The sequence below is a fragment of the Papio anubis genome, chromosome 1, assembly GCF_008728515.1.
Source record: "Papio anubis isolate 15944 chromosome 1, Panubis1.0, whole genome shotgun sequence".
Taxonomy (NCBI): domain Eukaryota; kingdom Metazoa; phylum Chordata; class Mammalia; order Primates; family Cercopithecidae; genus Papio; species Papio anubis.
The window spans coordinates 82,962,876-82,981,007 of NC_044976.1; positions in this window are offsets into that span (position 1 = coordinate 82,962,876).

Below are 18,132 nucleotides of genomic sequence, written 5' to 3' on the forward strand. Positions count from 1 at the left end.
TTTCTTATCTGTGACTCAGATCTGTGTTTAAAAGAGGATTTACTCACTTTAAATAGAAGTCCATAACCCTAGAAGATTCTGATCATGATGGAAGAAGAATTTGTGCTGTTCTCACTGATTAGACATGGAAAATCATTAGTTTTGCTTCTAGGGAAGAATTTAAACAATTGAGAAAGCTATGGATTTTGCAGTCACAGCAGGGAGAAAGTGGAGGAAAAACATTTAAACAAGCAAAATTATTGATAAGAAATGGGCCCCTGTCTGGTTTCTGTAACTTAGTTCTTCTGACTCATAGATGTTATAAAAAGCACCCTGCCTGAGTCAGAAATTTATTTTGGAGATATTACAGCTGCTTCTTTACTGTTGAAAGGCGCTTGTGAAAAAAACTGTATATGACTAAAGACTTATAGCAGCATTAGAAATGGTTGAGGCCGGGTGTACCCGTTATACCAGCACTTTGGGAGACCAAGGTGGATCACTTGAGGCCAGGAGTTCAAGACCAGCCTGCGCAACACGGCAAAACCTCATCTCTACAAACACACACCCCCAAAAAGAAAAATTAGCCAGGCATCGTAGCACACACCTGTAGTCTCAGCTGCTCAAGAGTCTGAGGTGAGAAATTCACTTGAGCCCGGGAGGTCAAGGCTGCAGTGAGCCATGATTGTGCCACTGAGTAACAGAGTAAGACCCTGTCTCAAAAAAAAAAAGAAAAGAAAAAGAAAAAAAGAAAGAAAGAAATGGTCCAGAAGAAAGGTGAAAGTACAAAACAGAAGTGTGGGTCCTCTGGTTATTACTAATACTCAGAAAACGGCCTATTCGAGAATTAGGCCAATTCCTGTTATATATCCAAGAGCTTGAACTATAGTCAATGGATGTTCTATATTTATTTAGAATGATTGGTTGAGTGAGGAATTCTTTAAAAATAAGATTTGTTTATGGTCCCTGGGCTTGACAAGCCCCATTTTTATCTCAGGTCTCTCAAAAAATTTTAAATGTAGACACAAACAATGGACAATTCATTATAGTATACTCCATTATAGTACTTGATACGAAGGTAGATAAATCCTGTTTCTAAGGAGCAAACAGACCAGGAAAGTTAAAACATACAGCTCTAGGAATTATACTTTACTTAAGCCTCATTTTAGACAAATTAGACTATGTTAGTTAAGTTAGGAACAATAATATATTCTCGTCACATGTGAGTCTTCTGTAAGCTGTTTTGAAATAGAAGGTTAATAAAAGCTTGGAGGCCTAAACATTCAATTCTTTTCTGGTATTTTCAACATTTATTAACTATTTTTACTGGAGCCCTTCATATGGAGTTTTCTTAAGACATTTTGGTGGTAGTAGGGGTGGTGAAATTAAGGTAAAAAAGAAAAACAAGTTGCTATTTCATTATAGGGTTGGTGACAGAATGAGACTGAAGGGGTAGGAACCAAGGGTAAGGAAATGGGGCAGGCAATTGACCACTCATTGAGAAGATTTTGGTTAAAAAAATACCAATAATAGCACACAAATGGAGTAGCTGGGTAGTGTGACTCGTGGAACTCTGTGTGTGTTGAAGGTTTGACTTAAAACTATGCCCTTGGGAGGCTGAGACGGGCAGATCACAAGGTCAGGAGATCGAGACCATCCTGGCTAACACGGTGAAACCCCATCTCTACTAAAAAAAATACAAAAAATTAGCCAGGTGTGATGGTGGGCGCCTGTAATCCCAGCTACTCAGGAGGCTGAGGCAGGATAATGACGTAAACCTGGGAGGCAGAGCTTGCAGTGAACGGAGACAGCGCCACTGCACTCCAGCCAGGGTGACAGAGTGAGACTCTGTCTAAAAAAAAAAAAACTATGCCTAACAGAAAGAGCATGGGGCTGGGGCAGGGTTGGGGGGTGGGAGGCAGAGGCGTTGTGGGGAAACGCTGAAGGCTGAAGATGTCTGGAAGAGGGTGAGACCCGAGGAAATGAAGTCATGAGATGCAGGGCATGGGTGGTAGCTTTAATCCTGTGATCAGGAAAAAGGAGCAGCTTAGGGGGAAAGGCTTGGTCTTAGAGGCTGGGAACTCAGCACAAGCCTGCACTCTGTGCCCAACAGACCACCCAAAACTCACTTGGACTCAACTCAAGTGTCTTCCCTTCTGAAGCTCTGTGCCCTTAGAATTCAGTTTGGACCAGGTATGGCAGCTCACACCTATAATCCTAACACTTTGGTAGGCAGAGACGGGTAGACTGCTTGAGCCCTGGAGTTCAAGACCAGCCTCGGCAATATGGCGAAACCCCATCTCTACAAAAACTACTAAAAATTAGCCAGGTGTGCTGGCATGTAGTCCCAGCCACTCAGGAGGCTGAGGTGGGAGGATCACGGGAGTCTGGGGCAGTTGAGGCAGCAGTGAGCCATGATCATGCCACTGCACTTCAGCCTGGGTGATAGAGCAAGACCCTATCTCAAAAAAAAAGTCAATATATGCCACATAGATCTGATCATATGCTTTTCTCCTTAAATACTTCATTGCTGTTTTTGTTTGTTTGTTTATTTAAGACGGAATCTCACTCTGTCACCAGGCTGGAGTGCAGTGGCACAATCTCAGCTCACTGCAGCCTCCACCTCCCGGGTTCAAGCAATTCTCCTGCCTCAGCCTCCCAAGTAACTGGGACTAGAGGCGCATGTCACCACATCCAGCTAATTTTTGTATTTTTAGTAGAGACGGGGTTTCACCATGTTGGCCAGGATGGTCTCGATCTTCTGACCTCATGATCCACCCACCTTGGCTTCCCAAAGTGCTGGGATTATAGGCGTGAGCCACAGTCCCCAGCCCATTGTTTGTAAATTATAAAGTCTAAACCTGTGAGCTAGCATGTGAAGCCCAGTTCTGTTTCTCACCACTTTCCTCTAACCAATTCCACTCACTATGCTCTGGCCTTCCAGTGGTTTCAGAGTGTGGTCCCTGGACCAGCAACATGAGTATCACCTGAGAACTTGTTTAAAATGCAAAGTTTCAGGCCCTACCTTAGATTTAATGAATCAGACACTCTGGAGGAGGGATCCAGCAATCTGCTTCTTAACAAGGCTTCCAGGGCCTTCAGGTGCAGGCTCAAGTTTGAGAACCACTGGGCAGGTTCTGCTGAACCACTGACTCTTCCCTCCACCCCACTGTATGACATCTCCCTGCCTTTGCGCATGCTGTTCTCTCTGACTAAAAGTCTTTTCTCCCTTCCACTCCTTTTTTTAAAAGTTAAATCAAGGATTATTCCCTCTATACTTCATTTCCTGTTCAGCTCTTTCTTTCCTGATTATGGTGACTGCCACTGTCACCCTTGCATCCACGGAAACCAGTGAAAATGTCTATCATTCATGTGCCATGCTTTGTTGTCCTCATGGTTTATGTGTCTGCCTCCTCAAAAGACAGCAAGCTCCCCAAGGTAGTGACCATATTTGTCCTGGCACAGTGCTGGGACTCAGAAAATGTTCATTGAGTTGACATGTTACTAAAAAGCAAAGTGCAGAGAGGGGAAGGAAGAAAAGGGAAAGTGAAGAGTGTGCAAATGATCAACAACTACCACAATTAGAAAAGCTGTCACTGATTGAGTTCTATCTGTGTGCTGGGTTCTGTGCTAATGCTTCGCAGGGACTGTGTCATTTAATCTTCCCAACAATTCTGTAGGTTTGATTATCCTCAATTAACAAGAGATGGAAATTAAGGCATCGAGAAGTTACAGAATGCACCCAAGTTGCCCCTGGGTGTACATAGTACAGCCAAGATTCACACACACAGTTTTTTCCTCGAGGGTCTATGTTTTTTTGTTGTTGTTGTTGTTTTGTTTTTTGAGGCAGGGTCTCACTCTGTAGCCCAGGCTAGAGCGCATTGGCATGATCATGGTTCACTGCAGCCTTGACCTCCTGAGCTCAAGTGATCCTCTTGCCTCAGTTTCCCAAGCAGGTAGGACCACAGGTGCCACCACGCCTGGCTAATCTTCAAATTATTTGCAGAGATGGGGTCTCACTTTGTTTCTCAGGCTGATCTCAAACTCCTGGCCTCAAGCGATCCTCCTGCCTCTGTCTCCCAAAGTGGCGGTGTTATATGAGATAGAAAGAGATTATTTAGGTAGACAGTTAGGGTAAAGTGAGTCCCAGCAGAAAACTTTCCTTCTAACAAAAAGCAGCTCAGAAATAGCTCCCTTTCTAACCTCATGCAGTTCAAAGAAATCACTTCTCTTCTAACAAAGAACAGCTTGAAAGATCAGGCTGTATAAACACAGATAAACAACTCAGGCACAGAAGGAGGTGGGGAGTCTCCTAGGTAATCACCAAACTTCGCACTTATAAAATGGACCCCAGTAAAAACAGTGGGCCTTAATAAGCACATTCCTTTCCTTTTAGGCACACTAAGATAGGGAAGCTAAAAGTGGACTTGGGGGAGATGCCTGCAGCTGCAGGAAGATGTCTGGGAACAGACACAGAAATTCTCCCTCCCAGATAAGCAAAACAAAGCAGCACAAAGCAGCACAGACTAAGAGTCTGCCTACATGATCGAGGAGTGAGGTGTGAGCTGATAGAAAACTCTGCTCTGTGCACATAGCACACCTGGTCCCAACCAAATCTTTGGGCCTCAGTAAGATAAGACACCCCCTCCTCACTAGCCCAATTATAAAAACCCTGACATTTTTACTGCAACTTGGCAACCCGCTCAGGATTCCTCTCTGTGAAAGAGCTGTTCTTTCCTTTTGCCTATTAAACTCCTGCTCCAATCCCACTCTGTGTGTGTGTGTCCGTGACTTCAATTTCCTTGGCCATGAGACCAAGAACCTTGGTATTTACCCCAGACAATCAGGCTGCTTCATTTTGGGGGCCCGTCCAGGATTTGAAGGTGAATTCATTGGAACGGTGAGTAAAGGAGTGGACTCTCTACTTTCATTTCCAAGGCTTTTCATCCCCAGTTGTTATTCTCTCAAAGAACTATAAAAAAAATCAGGCATCTGTTGGCTAATTAATGAGTCACAAGGGCTAGCTGCCAGTGTTAAAGACTCAGATGTGAAGCTTGCTGGGGAGGACTTAGTCAATCCCCCAGTGCCCTCAGGGTGCTGGGAATGTTGGCTCTGTCCAAACCAGTTTCCTTTCACGGAGAATTTTGCCATCACATGGGGCTGGAATAGGTCCTGGGGCAACTGAGGATTTCTGGCTAGGGCTACACCCTGGTGTTGCCCAAAGGCTCCTGGACTGACACCAGCCTCCGACTGCCCGACTGAGTGTCAGCCACAAGATTGCCAAGCTTTCCTATTGCAAATCTCATTTTCCTCCTTTCCTTTCGAGGTCACCATGTCTCCCATCCCCTCTCTGTATGCAATGCTGCGGGAATTTTACAGCCCAGAGAAATAATTCAGTTAGGCAGGCTTAGCAACCACCTTAGCAACCAGAAATGCAGGTCAAGGGATTGCTGTTTTTGTGACTTTCTACTGACAGGGGGATTTCATGATCCAGATCTGAAAGGCTAACTCCTAATGATAGCACTTCCTGGGGTAGGGTAGAAGGTTATCTCCCCACCAGTGAACATCCCACTCTCCACCTAGGCTGTTTCTTCTCCCATGTGAGGAGCCAGCACTACCCAGCCAGACTGGATAGTCCCTCTATGAGGCGAATTAACTTTCTCCTGCTAGGAGGCATGCCATAGGGATAACCTGCCACATGTCAGACTTTCCCTCTCCCTCCGTATGGAGGCCAAGTACTGCCAGGTATGTCAAAGCTTGCAGCGCCACCTAGTGGAACAGGAATCCTCTCCATTGGCAACCTAGTCTGCCCTTTGCCAAAAGCCTCTAGCTTTCCACTTTTTCTCCCTTTTACATCCCTCTAATAGAGATCAAACCTTATGTCCCTCTGAGAGCGGGAGAACTCTGCTTTCAGCAGTGAGGAGAAAAATGTCCTCCAAAACCAAATTTTAGTCTCAATACTCTCTCCATTAGCAGCATGGCTGCCATTTGACCCTTATATTCTCTTGAGACACCTATTCTGCTTGCAACTAGTATTTCATCTAAACAGAAAGGGGATTTTCTGTTTGGAACCTAACTGGAACCACCACCTAAAAATAAATTCTCTAGTCCGTTCCATAACAGCAGAGTATAAAGCTCAGTACAGTACCCTCCCATTAAGGGGCCTTGCTTAAATGCAACTGTTACATAATCTCTCCCGATACCCATCCATCAAGGAGCCACACAGATCACACAAGTCTGAGAGGTCAAAGGGCAATTATCAGGCAGAGGACTAAGGTCACATGGGTAAGTGTGACTATCCCCATTACTTAGCTACTCTGGGACCATGGTTTGAGGGTCACGCCGGCAACCATGAGGAGGCACACACTGTGCTGGGACCCAGGGACCAAAGAGAGAGAACAGTCAGGGAGACACTTCCACTGTCGTCCCCTCCACCCTGGGTCACACCAAAAAGAACAAGGAGACTGAGGGATGCCTCTCCTCTTGTCTCTTTTCTAGGATGGGTAGCAAGCCATTTTGACTTGCACTCTGCTGGAGTACATTTTGAACTCCTTTGACACCCAAACTCTGAAGAAAAAGCAACTCATTTTCTTTTGCACAAGGGTGTGGCCTTTTTACCCTCTCAGGAATGAACACACCTAGTCAGCTGAAGGGAACCTTCACTTTAATTTTATCCAGCAATTAGATCTCTTCTGTAGACAGAAGGCCAAATGGTCCAAGGTTCTCTATGTGCAGGCTTCCTTTGCCTTGCAAGACAACCCAGACCTTTGCAAGCATTGCACAACCAAGTCAGCCCTCTTAGCAATCATATCAGACAGGTCTGTGAAGAGTAGTTCCCCTAAGTCAGAAGAGCAAGTTTTGGAGGAGCTATTGGAGGCAGCTTATAAGTGCCCCAGTCCTTCCAGTTCCCTTTATCCAGGGCCCCTTCCAAGTGCACCATCAGCTCCTCCAGCTCCACCATCTCCAAAGCTCCCCACTGCCCCAGCTTCACTCCTACCCCTGCAAGAAATGCCAGATGGAAGGGGCACCATTAAGGTACCTGTTCCCTTCTCGTTGCAGGACCTTAGGCAAATAAATGGGCTGATTTCTTGACAACCCTAATAGATATATAGAGGTCTTCCAAAATTTAACTCAAGTGTTTGACCTCACGTGGAGGGATGTTATGCTGTTTCTCAGCCAAACCCTCACTGCAGCTGAAAAGCAGACAGCTCTGCAAGCAGGAAAAAAGTCTGGAGATGAACAACATGTTCCCTATAGTAGACCAAAAAGGAAAAGGGGAGATAAGGAAGGTAAGGAAATAACAGAAAAACCATTCTCAATAGGGAGAGAGACCATACCTCTTGACAATCCTGACTGGAATCCCTGTGACCCCACAGATGAATGGAAAGGGAAACACTTTTAATGTGCATATCAGAGGGCCTAAGAAGGACTAGGACCAAACCTCTTAATTACTCTAAACTGTCCTTGTTGAATCAGAAACCAGATAAAAATCTCCCTACCTTTTTGGAAAGGCTGACAGAAGCTATAATAAAATACACCTCCCTGTCTTCCAATTCAATAGAAAACAGGTTCATTACTCAGGCAGCCTTGATATCAAAAGGAAGTTGCTGAAACAGGCCATGTCTAAAAATCTTTCTAGTTTTTCTCACTCTCAAGTTGAAACTTTGCAGTATGTAAATGACACTCTCCTCTGTGCCCCAATCAAGGAAGTCTCAGGAAGGCACTAAGACTCTCCTCAATTTCTTAGCTAAAAGGGAATATAGAATCTAAAAATCTAAAGCTCAGCTCTGTCAAACTTCAGTAAAGTACCTAGGCCTAATCTTATCAGAAGTGTGGGGGATCAGTCAGAGTGGTGACAAAAACTATAGGGAAAGGACACAAACCTTCTGAAAGGTCAGAAGTTTCTGCAGAGAACCAGAGGAGAATGGCTGAAGCCAGCTGTTCTATAACCCAGAGGCAGAGGGCAAGGAGTAGGTACAAGGGAGTGTGGGGGAATTTATCTTAAACAGGTTTGTTTACTTAGGTTGACCAGGAACTGACCTTGGATCATCCCCGCATGTGACATTCTCTGGAAGGGGAACAATAAATGTTAATTACCTGCAGGTTGTGTTGGCTCCAGGTTTTCGGCATTGTCCCTGCACTGAATAAAAGCAAGCAGCTCCAGCTTCTCGGGGCTGCTCTCTGGCCACTACAGCCAGGCAGTCACCTAGCTGCTCTTAAATTGCATACCTGTGTCTGAGTACTCATTTCATCCATTGGCCAGGGTCTGTGGGACAGACACGGCACTGAAGGAACCAGAGTACCAGGTGAGGAAAGGATTAACCCCGTTTCCTTTAACAGTTAAGAAAATTCTTGGGCATTACTGAATTTTGCAAAATGTGGGCACCTGGGTATGGTGAACTAGCTCATCCTTTATACCATCTCATAAAAGAAACTCAAGCAGCTCCCTAACTTGGGATCCTAAAACACAAATGCCTTAAACCAGCTAAATCAAGCTTGCTTAAAGCACCAGTTCTCAGTCTTCCTGTAGGGAAAGTATTTAATCTTTACATATATCAGAAAGGAAGAAAATAGCCCTGGGAGTTTTGACTAAGACTGGAGGTCCAGCTCTACAGCCAATGGGTTAACAATGGGGAATAACTAAACTGTTTAACTCCACACAATATAACAGGACTACTGTACTCTAAGGAAAGTCTCTGGCTAACAGACAATTGCCTCCTCAAATATCAAGCTTTGCTGCTAAAGGGATCCTGCAGTCCAGTTGAAAACCTGCCCCCGCCTGAGCCCAGCCACTTTCTCCCAGGGAAAACTGGAGAACCTAAACATGATTGTGAAAAAGTAGTGGTGCAAACTGGGGGGAAAATGGTAAGAATCACTGTTTATCTTCTCTATAAAGTTTTATTTATGATAAAGGATTTTCCTAAAGAGCGCTCAGCTTAATCGAAAGTAGATATCAAACCTATGGGTATATTTAAAAGGTCTTTATGTTTTTCTCTTTATAGATCTTGTTTTCCTGGAAAAGGAAATTTTTTCTCAGTCAACTGAATTCTTTTTTTCACTGTGTCTTACCACTCTTGGTGCATGCATGAAAGACCCTGGAATGACTTCTGGTGGCCTGGTACTCCTTGGGAAAACAGAAAAGGTGCCACAAATCCCATTTTGGGAAAAATCTGTTTTCCTCATGGAACCCCTAGAATTCAAGGTGAATAAGTAGTTCTCAAAATCTATCTTTGTCTTCCAGCTTTGCTTGTTTATTAGGCCCTGGAAACTGTATTCCTAGCTCTGTTCTTAAAGGGTCTCACCAGGAGGCCAATAATCCATTGGGAAATTAGCAAATGAAAAATTTTATAACCACTGGATCTTTTTCTGTTTGTGTGGTTATATATGTGTTATGTGTGTAATGTCTATTTGAAAAGAGCTATAATTAATTGGCCTAAGAAAAATAATCACTTAAATAAAATATTTTTAAAGAAAAAGTAAAAGCTGTGGTACCTTTCAGTTCACACAATTTTAATCATCAAAAATAAAAACAGTCTTAGAAACTGTTGGTAAAATACAAATGTCTTCAGGGTGTAAAACTGTGATCTAAATTATGCAGGTCAGATACTAGGTTTGATAAATGTTTTAAGGTTGTAACTGCCTTTTTAGCCTTTGAAAATTGTCAACTTGCCTGCTTCACAACTGGTAAGGCCTGGGAACATATGGAAGTAACCATGCCCCTAACTATGCTGAAAGCAGTCAAACTTTATCTGCATCTAGCACATAATTAAAACAACCTACCAGGTTTTACATCAAAGTTAAAAATTGCTAAGAGTTACCATTATGACATGTAATTGAGACTACTGAACATGGATTTGCATGCAAAGTGTGTGAAAAAATAGTAAAAGCTGTTTTTAATTAAAGATAGGAAGGCATGGAAATACACATTTTGCCTAGAAATAAAGGATTATCTTAAATAAAATAAAGCAGAAGGTTTAAGCAAATTGTAAAAAGATTGTGAAAATTAATCTTGCAAAGGAAACTCTGTGTATGAACATATTAACTAATTTCAAAGGGGTATTATATAGTTTTATAAATTAAGGATTAAAATACAAGCACAAGGTTTTCTTAAAATGCTAATCTTTAGCAAAATTTGTAGAGGGTCATAAAAGATTTGTGTAAATCTCACCTCATGGTCAAACTGATTAAGATTGAATAGGATTGTCTATAAAGTTTCATTTAAAATCAGGGTTAACATTAATAGCAAACGAATGCAAGGGTGAAATTTAACATTCTCTCTTGGATAGGATTTTCATGTAATAGAAAGGGCTAATGAATGGTTTTTGCTTTTTCAAATTTTTGACTCATCATTTTGGCAAAACAAAAAACTTATGGTAATCGAAAATTCTATTTCATAATATCAAGTGTTTTAAATGTTGAACATATTTAACAGGCTTCCCAAAAATCAAACTTTAGTTTCAAGGTTGTCTTTCCTAACCCCTAGGTTCTGGTTCTGCACAGGGCCCCTGGAACATCCGGAAGAGAGGTAAATAGGATTAGTTAACTTGTTTAGGTTCATCGAATTGCCAAAATGATGTCTAATACTCTTCAGGTTATATTTTAGGAAATAATATTAACATATGTTCCAAAACTCTATGGGATGTCTAAGGTTCTAGTGTCTGAATAATACATGCTGTTAATCACAATTAAGGTTGTTACGTTAGGTTATTGTAAGCCACAGAAATAACCAAATTTGTCAATCATGTTCTTGACTGTAACCACCCTGGACATTTTGTCATTTACAAACAATTGTTGTCTTGTTTGAATCTTCTTCTTAAAAAAAATAGTTTGTAATTGGCTATGGAACTTTAATAGGTGCTCTTAAATGCAGGTTTTTGATAAAAGAAAATGTACAGGACTCATACAAAGCTGAAATGTTTATGAATAACAAGCAGACCAAGAGTTAATGGAATGGACTGAACTAATAGAAAACTAAAGCAATATTCTTGATTTATGCTCGTAACACTGGTGATCCTTATTTTGTTTTTCAGAGTCAAAGAAACTTTCTTAAAAGCCTTTAAGAACTAAGTAAACTATACTCCTGTAAACAAGGTTTGGAGCATGTTTGTTTCTCTCTGCCTAGTTCCTCTAGAATTTGGAAACTAGTTATAAGTATTCTTGAATTACAATACAGTTATTTGCATCAGTGCAACAAGAATCCATTTTCTTTTGCAACAAAACACAATTGGAAAAACCGGTTGTTTTACCAAAGCTTTGACTGCATAGCTTTGACTTGCAGAGCCAATGAAAGCCTCTTGGGAAAACTGGCTTCATACCTTGTCTACACAGTCTCTGTACAGGATTCCTGACCTGTGGTGAGTAAAGAATGTCACTTTCTAACAGGCCTGGAAACCCCATGCTCCTGGAACCTCAAGAAGAAAGAAGTTTATCCAATTCACGGGTATTTGAGTGTACAAACCCATGGCTGGGCTTGGCTTCAAAAGGTCCTATCCAAGATTCCTTGTGGAACAGAGTTCTATCAAAGCCAATCAAAAAGGCCTACACAGAGGTAATTATTCTCGCTGCACTTTTTGCAAATAATCAGGCCAAGTATAAAACTAAAGTTTATTTTGCAACCATCTCAGTCCTATCATAAGTTGTTTTTAATAAAAATGAGAACTGGAGAGAGAGAAATTATGTTCCAACCTTATTGTACATCTGTGATATGGTTTGGCTCTGTGTCCCCACCCCAATCTCATCTTGAATTGTACTCCCAGAATTGTGGGAAGGACCCAGTGGAAGATAATTGAATCATAGGGGCAGTTTCTCCCATACTGTTCTCATGGTAGTAAATAAGTCTCATGAGACCTGATGGTTTGATAAAGGGAAACTTGTTTTGCTTGGCTCTCATTTCTCTCTTGCCACCAACATGTAAGACATGCCTTTTGCATTTCACTATGATTTTGAGGCCTTCCTAGCCACGTGGAACTGTAAGTCCATTAAACCTCCTTCTTTTGTAAATTGCCCAGTCTCAGGTATGTCTTTATCGGCAGCATGAAAATGGACTAATACAATCTGTCATTGACTTCTAGTCTCATTAGTTGTTTTTAAATTCTTGTCAATATTTTAAACTAATCATGCTTATTCCTGTAAACCAACCATCAATCTCCAGCTGTGGCTCAAAGGAGACAGAAAGGAATGGGTAATATAAAAATCTGGAACAGTGTTCTAGTTCTGGGTACTTATCCTACAAATCCTGCAAGGTAACCTGGAACCCTGAGGTTTCCTTTTGCGGGGGGTGGGGGGGAGTAAGACCAAGGAAGCTAAACAAAGGCAAGCCCCAGACACCCACTTAAAACAGCACAACTCATCTAAATGGCTCACAGGTATCAAACAAACTCTGTTGTCATGGTTATGGCCTATAGTGCCTCACTAATAATGGTAGTCTTACATGTATTTGGACCCCATATTCTAAACCTCCTTGTAAAGTCTCTCTTCTCACCTAGAAACCATCAAGCTTCAGATGGTGCTGCAAATGGAGCCAAAAATGAAAGCACCCTTCTACCAGGGACCATTAGATCCGACCCCAGGAGGACCCCTAGCTGCTGTTCCCATACCACGTCCCTCTCCAGCGGGAAGTAGCCAGAAGAAGCTGTTGCCCAATTCCCCCTAACAGCAGCTGGGGATTCCATTCCTGAGGGGGAAATATGTTATATGAGACAGACAGAATGTATTTAGGTAGACAGGGTAAAGCGAGTCCCCAGCAGAAACTTCTCGTCTAACAAAAAGCAGCTCAGAAATAGCTCCCTTTCTAACCTCATGCAGTTCAAAGAAATCACTTCTAACAAAGAACAGCCTGAAAGATCACGCTGTAAAAACAGATAAACAACTCGGGCACAGAAGGAGATGGGAGTCCCTGGGTAATCACCAAACTTCACACACCTACAATGGACCCCAGTAAAAACAGTGGGCCTTAATAAGCACATTCCTTCCCCTTTAGGCACACTAAGCTAGGGAAACTAAAAGCGGATTATGGGGCGATGCCTGCAGCTGCAGGAAGATGTCTGGGAACAGACACAGAAACTTTCCCTCCCAGATAAGCAAAACAAAGCAGCACAGACTGACTCTGCCTGTGTGATCGAGGAGTGAGGTGAGAGCTGATAGAAAACTCTGCTCTGTGCACATAGCACACATGGTCCCAACTAAATCTTCGGGCCTCAATAAGGTAAGACACCCCTCCTCACTAGCCCATTTATAAAAACCCTAACTTTTGGTTTTTTTTAGACAAGAGTCTTACTCTGTCGCCAGGCTGGAGCGCAGTGGTGCGATCTTGGCTCACTGCAACCTCCGCCTCCCAGGTTCAAGCAGTTCTCCTGCCTCCACCTTCTGAGTAGCTGGGACTACAGGCGTGTGCCACCGTACCCAGCTAATTTTTGTATTTTTAGTAGACACAGGGTTTCACCATGTTGGCCAGGATGGTCTCAATCTCTTGACCTCATGATCCGCCCGCTTCGGCCTCCCAAAGTGCTAAGATTACAGGTGTGAGCCACTGTGCCCAGCCAGCCCTGACATTTTTACTACAACTTGGCAACCCACTCTTGGACCCCTCTCTGTGACAGGGAGCTGTTCTTTCCTTTTGCCTATTAAACTCCTGCTCCAATCTCACTCTGTGTGTGTGTGTCTGTGACCTCGATTTCCTTGACCGTGAGACCAAGAACCTTGGTATTTATCCCAGACAACAAGGCTCTTTCAGTGAGATTAGAGGCATGAGCCACCACATGGCCAGAGTCTATATACTCTTAACCCTTTGGTCTAAGAAAGGGGGGCAGCTTTGGAGCCATTATCAATATTCATGAGTTTGACAAACATTGCCTCAGCAACTCCACCTTGCCAGACTGAGAATACAAATAGAAATGCAGAAAGGGTCGGATGCAATGACAGCTGCTTATATTCCTGCTCTCAAGGAGGGTACATTTTATCAGGAAAGAGAGATCTGTAATCAATAAATATGATTCCTCTAAGAATGTTAACCAAAGATTGTTCAAAGTGCTACTCAGAGCCAGCAGCAACCAGGGTGGATTTGCTTTGCTAGGGATGATGTTGGATTTGGATAATAAGAGAGTAGCATAAGCTCACAAAGCAAAGAAAGGAGGGAGGGAGGAAGATAAGATTCAGGGCAGTAGGAAATGCAGAAATGACTTAAAGGAAGCCTTACCGTCTTAAGAAGTCTGGCAAAGAATGACTTGTCTCATGAGGCTGGATTGAGGGATGTTTGCCAGACACTCTGGATCGACTCACTCAACATCTGTTCCCAGTATTTTGCCTGTTCTGCAGATCTAGAAATAAAGCTACATTTCCAGAATTCCTTGAAGCTGTGGTTCTGGATGTGATTCTGCCAAACAGATAAACTTTGCAAGGCCTACCAGTCTGTGGTATGCAGTGACAGAACAGTTATTTAAATTATCACTTGCAGACCAGGCATGGTGATTCATGCCTGTAATCCCAGCACTTTGGGAGGCCAAGGAGGGTGGATCACCTGAGGTCAGGAGTTTGAGACCAGCCTGGCCAACATGCTGAAACCCCGTCTCTACTAAAAATACAAAAATTAGCCAGGAGTGGTGGCAGGTGCCTGTAATCCCAGCTATTCAGGAGGCTGAGGCAGGAGAACCGCTTGAACCCAGGAGGCAGAAGTTGCAGTGAGCCAAGATCGCACCATTGCACTCTAGCCTGGGCAAGAAGAGTGAAACTCCATCTCAAAAATAAATAAATTATCACTTGTAGTCACCTGGGAGAAAAAGTATCCATGGAAATCAAAACGTTGGAAGGTCAAGTGGCTATGGTAATAAATCTTCATGGCAAGAGTGAAGAATTCAAAGATTGTGGGGTTGGCTAGCTTCTTGAATTCTTATGAACATAAAGAAAGAAAAAGGTAAGCATGGAGTGACCTGTAGCATCCCAGATCTGGTACCAAATTCTTTGTCAATTAGGATTAGGCACAGCAGCAAGGGACAGATACTCAGAATAACAGTGGCCTGACCAAGTTAGAGGTCTTTTTCTTTTATGGAAACACCAGGGGTTCAGTCTAGGTCCTGCCGCATAGAAAGCCAATCACTGAGACAATAAGTATTGCCAAGGAAGAAGGCTTTAATCACATGCTGCAGCCAAGGTATGAGAGCTCAGTCTCAAATCCATCTCCCTGACTGACTAAACCTAGAGGCTTACATAGCAGGGAAGATATGTAACAATGTTTAAGAAAACAGGAACTAGGGAGGGACAAGGAGGCATCTGGTGAGTGTCAGTTCTCTGATACTTTTTTGAGAGGACTGAAAGTCCTTTCCTGAGGAGGGAACTCAGATAAAACAAATGCAAATTTCAAGCTTTAACAGCAGAAGGGGCCATTTCTATGTTTATCCAAAAACAACAGTTTATGGGACTGTTGGGCCCATTTCATTTCTCACAGAAAGTTCCAGAGGTAGGTAGTCAGGCTGTGGCAGTTCTGCTCCATAGCACCTTCCAGCTTGCTGCTTCTCCTTCCCTTGGGTGTGATCCTCATGTTCATAGTCCACGATGGTAGCCATCATGTCTGTATTCCAGGCTATAGGATGGATAAGGGAGCAAACAAAAAGGGAGGGCAAGGACATGTGTCTGCTCCCTCCTGAAAAAGTTCTTGGAAACTCTCACATGATACTTCTGTTTACATTCCACTGTCCAGAACTTTGTCACCTGGCCACATCTAATGGCAAAAGAGAGTAGGACATGTACTCAACATCTGTTATTATTTTAATCAGGAAGATGAAGAGAATGTAAAATCGGGGGGCAATCATAGGATGCATGGTAGAGAGTGTCAGAGGAGGTAGCTGGGATGATGGGCACCAGATGGGGAAGGACTTGATATGACAAGCCAAGGTGTTTGGACTTTATCCTGCTGGCAATGAAGAATCATCAGATAAGTTTAAACAGCAGAGAGATATAAACTGAGCTGTTTTACTACCATCTCTGACAGCTATATGAAAGGGTTCTGGTGCAGTAATACCAAGCCCCAGAGACCTGTTAGAAAGCAGTTACCCCAAAATGACTGTTTCTTCAATAAATGGTGCCGGGGAAGCTGGACATCTACATCCAGAAGAATGAAACTAGACCCCTATTTCTCACCATATACAAAAATCAACTCAAAATGGATTGAAGATGTAAATGGAAGACCTAAAACTATAAAACTACTAGAGTAAAACATAGGGGAAATGCTTCATGACATTGATCTGGGCAAGAATTTTTTGGATAGAACCTCTAAAGCACAGGCAACAAAAGCAAAAATAGACAAATGGGATTACATTAAACTGTAAAGCTTCTGCACAGGAAAGGAAACCATCAACAAAGAGGCAACCTACAGAACTGGAAAAAAAAATGTCTGCAAACTATGCACTGGTTTAATGGGTTAATATTCAGAATATGTAAGAAATTCATTCCCAGCACTTTGGGAGGCTGAGGCAGGCAGATCACGAGATCAGGAGTTCGAGACTAGCCTGGCCAATGTGGTGAAACCCCCTCTCTACTAAAAATGCAAAAATTAGCTGGGTGTGGTGGCAGGCACCTGTAATCCCAGCTATTCGGGAGGCTGAGGTAGAAGAATTGCTTGAACCCAGGAGACGGAGGTTGCAGTGAGCTGAGATCGCACCACTGCACTCCAGCCTGGGTGACAAGAGCAAGACTCCATCTCAAAAAAAAAAAAAAAAAGCCCATAGAATCCAATCAAAAATGGGAATAAGACCTGAATAAACATTTCTCAAAAGAAGACATAGAAATATATATATATATATATGAAAAAATACTCAACATCAGTAATCATCAGGGAAATGCAAAGGAAAACCACAATGAGATATCACTGCACCCCAGTTAGAATGGCAAAAAAAAAAAAAAAGAAAAAGAAAAAATAACAATTACTGTTGAGGATGTGAAGAAAGGAGAACTCATATGCTATTGGTGGGACTGTAAATTAACATAGCCACTGTGGAAAACAATATGGAAGTTCCTTAAAAAGTGAAAAATAGGACTGCCATATGATTCAGCAATTCCACTACTGGATATATAGCCAAAGGAATTGAAATCAATAAGTCAAAAGAGATATCGGTACTCCCATGTTCACTGCAGCACTATAGTAAGGGCTTAGCACAATAACCAAGAGATGAAATCAAGCTAAGTATCAGTGCATGAATGGATAAAGAAAATGTGAGATACATATCGGTAGATAGATAGATAGATAGATAGATAGATAGATAGATAGATAGATGCAATACTATTCAGTCATAAAAAAGGACAAAATCCTGTCATTTTCAACAGCGTGGATGAACCTGGAGGACATCATGTTAAGTGAAATAAGCCAAGCACAGAAAGACAAATGATCTCACTCACATGTGGAATCTATAAAAGCTGATCTCATAGAAGCAGAGGGTAGAACAACAGTGGCCAGAGGTTCTGGAGGGGATGGGAGTGGGAGGGCAGGGTTAATGGGTACAAAGTTACAGTTAGATAGGAAAACTAATTTGCGGAGTTCTGCTATATAGTAGAGTGACTATAGCTAATTAACAATGCATTGCACATTTCAAGATAACTAGGAAAGAAGACCTTGAAAGTTATCACAAAAAATGATAAAGGTTTGAGGTGATGGGCAACTATTCTGATTTGATCATTACATTATATATATATATATATATATATATATATATATATATATGTATTGAAACATTACGCTGTACCCCACATACATGTATACTTATTATCAATTATAAATAAAATTTTTTAATGGAAAAAAAAAAGCAGTTGCCCCAGTCCAGATGAGAAGTGATGAGAGCCTGAAATAGGGCAGTGACAATGGGATGGAAGCAAGAGAATGGAAGGGTGAGATATGCTAGGGTAGGAGGGGACAGACTTTGGTGACCATTAGACAATGGAGGTGAAAGAAGAGTGTGGAGTTTAGGCTGACACCAGTGCTTTTGGCTTGAGCAGTTTGGTAAATGACACTGCTACTAACCAAAATAAAGGAATAAGAGAGTGAAGAAGGCTGCCGATAGCGAGCAGAATGTGATTAGTTTGATTTGGAATATGTTGAGTTTAAAGTGCCTGTTGTGTGGAAGATGTTTGGCAAGCAGAAAAATACACGTGTCTGGAGCACTGAAGAGAAGT